We start from the raw sequence: 3,744 nt of genomic DNA, 5'->3' as shown, positions 1-3,744 counted from the left end.
AAATTACATCCATTGCCCATCACTCTTCCTTAATAATAAATGCATTATTATATGAATTTAATTATAATGTAGTTAACTAGTTGTGCATATTATATGTAATTAATGTAGTTATTAAATAATAATAATCATTGGCTAAAAGACAATAAACATTTTGTATCCTCAAAAGATTCGAAAATAATTTCATAAAGGGTAAAGTTGTGTCAACTTGCACCAAACGGTTTAACAACGGATCAAGGCATTGTCAAATTATTTTTTCTGCTCAATTCTGAAATGTCTTCTTTGTCTTTGTCCCTTAATTGTTAAATTACCTCAATTGCTCATCACTCTTCTTTAATAATAAATGCATTATTATATGAACTTAATTATAAATGTAGTTAATTAATTAATTATTTATGCATTACTAAATGCAATTAATGTAGTTATTAAATAATAATTATCATTAGCTAAAAGACAATAAACCTCCTGTATTATCAAAAGATTCAAAAGTAATTTCATAAAGGGTAAAGTTTTGTCTAGATGTGGCAATATGAGTGGGTTGGGTTGGATTTACGTGATATGTTAGAACGGGTTTGGGTCAGGATGAGTTTTTAAAATAGAGGGTTATGATGGGTATCGGTCAAGTTGGGTAAAGTTAATCCATCTTGACCCAAGTAAAGGTTAAAATGTAAAAGGTTTCAAAACCCCTCAAAAAATATTCGAAAAATTTAATAAAAAAATTAATAACTCAAAATATAAATCAAAAACGCAAAAACTAAAATAACTAAAATGTCTCCCTCGTTGTCCTCGTTTAAAAAAAACCCGGTTTTGTCTTGGTTCAGGTTCGGTTTTTTCAATTCATTTTTGTTTTTTTTTTTTGTTTCGGTATCTACTTGGTTTCAATGTTTTTGGTTTTTGTTCGGTTTCGATTTCTCGGTTTATTCGGTTTAGGATGGGTATGGGTCAAGATGGGTAAAGTTAACCCTTCTTGAACTAAGTAAAGGCTAAAATACAAAAGGTTTCAAAAATCCCTCAAATCAATCAATCAATCAATCATACCCAGTAAAATCCCACCGACAGCAAAGCTATAAGTAGGGTCTAGGGAGGGTGGGATGTAGGCACACCGTACCTCTATCCAAAGGAATAAAGAGGTGGCTTCCAGAGAGACCCTCGGCTCTAAGTACATGTGTATGAAGCAAAATAAAGGAAATCAAAGTTTAACAGTTATATAAAAACTACTACTAATTATAATAATATTAATAATAAGATCACAGTTTAACAGCTATATAAAAGCTAATAATAATAATAATAATAATAATATATGTAAGGGAAATACCATTATGGTATGTGACCTAAATAAGTTAAGTCTAAGCCCTAAGGTATTCAATTCTCTCTAAAAATCCTTAACTTTAATTCTACTTCTCCACGAATTCCTATCCTCAACCATGTCCTCAGAGAGGTTTAGGTCTATCAAATCATGCCTAATCCTCTTATCCCAAGTCAATTTCGGTCGTCCTCTACCCCTCCTCCCCTCTATAGTAATGTTTTCTACGGATCTAACAGGATTCGTCGTCTGTCTTCTCTTTACATGTCCAAACCATCTCAATCTCCACTCTCCAAAAATCCCTTAAATAATATTCAAAATAATTAATAAAGAAATAATAACTTAAAATATAAATCGAAAACGAAAAGAGTAAAATGACAAAAATGATTCTCCCGTCTTCCTCGTTCATTAAAAAAAACTCGGTTTTGTCTCAGTTCAGGTTCGGTTTTTTTAGTTTTTTTTGCTTCGGTTTTGCTTTTTTTTCATTGGTATATGATCGGTTTCAATGATTTCGGTTTCTATTCAGTCCCGTGGGTTTGTTTGAAATAAAATTGGATAAAGCTTATTTTAGTCCATTCTAACCTATAAAAAAACCAATTCTAACCAATAACCAAAAGTCACTAACATTTTCCCAACCCATCTTGACCTTATTGCAAAAATTTTTTGATCCATTCTGACCCATCTCAATTTTAAACTTTATCCAAATTGACCCAAAACAACCCATTTGAGTTTATTTTGCCACCCTTAGTTTTGTCAACTTGCAACAAACGGTTTAACAATGGATCAAGGCATTGTCAAATTACTTTTTCTGCTCAATTCTGAAATGTCTTCTTCGTCCTTATCCATTAATTGTGAAATTACATCCATTGCCCATCATTATTTCTTAATCCTTAATAATAAATGCATTATTATATGAACTTAATATTTAATATACTTAATGTTCGTTATCATATGCAATTAATGTAGTTATTAAATAATAATTATCATTGGCTAAAAGACAATAAACCATTTATATTCACAAATGATTCAAAAGTAATTTCAAAAAGTGTAAAACTTTATCCAATTGCACCAAACACTTTAACAACGGATCAAGGTATTGCCAAATTACTAATTCTGCCTAATTGTGAAATGCCTTCTTCGCCCTTGTCCCTTTATTGTGAAATTACCTTCGTTGCCCATCAATATTCCTTAATAATCTTAATTAATAATTAATAATATAATATTTTCACTACCCATCACTTTTCCTTAATAATAAATGCTTTATTATATGAACTTAATATCAAAGTGTAGTTAATTAATTCTGCATTATTATATGTAATTAATATAGTTATTAAATAATGATTATCATTGGCTAAAAGACAATAAACTTTTTATATCCTCAAAAGATTCAAAAGTAATTTAAAAAAGGGTAAAACTTTGTCGTCAACTTGCACCAAACGCTTTAACAACGGATCAATGTATTGCCAAAGTACCTTTTCTACCCAATTGTGAAATGTTTTCTTTGTCGTTATTCCTTAATTATGAAATTACTTTCATTGTTCATCACTCTTTCTTAATATAATAATAATATAGAAATATAGATCAATTTCTGTTATATTGTTTAAATGTAAACCAACTTATTATACCTGCAAAATTAAACATCTTTCAAACTTCTAAAAAGCAGTAACTTAGTATGTATTTAAAAACTTATGGTCATAGCAAGTCATATTTACAAATTTACTTATGAGTTAAGATTATTTAGACTCATGTTCCATAGACAAAACACATATAAAATATTTTTTTTTTCAAAACTTTATCACCTATGTTAACCTTTCTTTATGTTATCTTATTATGAAAGTTATGGTGTGAATGTAATTAACTTTTTTAAAGGAAAGGTTCCAAATGGAAACAACATTGAACTTTGAAGAACATAATTGATTTCCTGTATCCTAGAAAAGGGAAATTATGAAACATCGCCTAGTGTCGAATCGAATAATATAATTAGTAGTCCAAATCGGGGGAGATTCAAACTAACCGGTCGTGCAAGGTTAAAAAAAATTGGCGGGCACTCTAAATTCGAAACTGAGGTATAGAATTCGGTCGAAAGTCCTCTTTAAGTAAACCGTACAAGTTAAAAGGACCATTTATGCAACATTCCCGAAATAATCATAACTGAAGCTTCTTCATTCGTTCTATAAATTTCCCGAGGGCCTAGGAAGTGCGAGTGCGAGTGCGAGTGCGAGTACGAGTACGAGTACGAGTACGAGTAGCAGGGCTAGAGACCTGCTTGAATGAATGAATGATCACCATATCACTGCAATCAACCTCTGCAAAACCTAATTTCGTGCAGTTGTAATCTCACTAGCAACTACAGAAGCAAAATTCGCAGTAATTTTGCCATAGGATTCAATTTCAATTACAGTTTCAATTACAGTCTCGAGTACGAAGGCGCGTTTAGGAGTGAA

This window comes from Bidens hawaiensis, unplaced genomic scaffold (genome assembly GCF_021521415.1).
Source record: "Bidens hawaiensis isolate Kalapana, Puna unplaced genomic scaffold, B.hawaiensis_p1.1 tig00030470_1, whole genome shotgun sequence".
In the NCBI taxonomy this organism is placed as follows: Eukaryota; Viridiplantae; Streptophyta; class Magnoliopsida; order Asterales; family Asteraceae; genus Bidens; species Bidens hawaiensis.
This window is presented reverse-complemented; position numbering follows the sequence as displayed.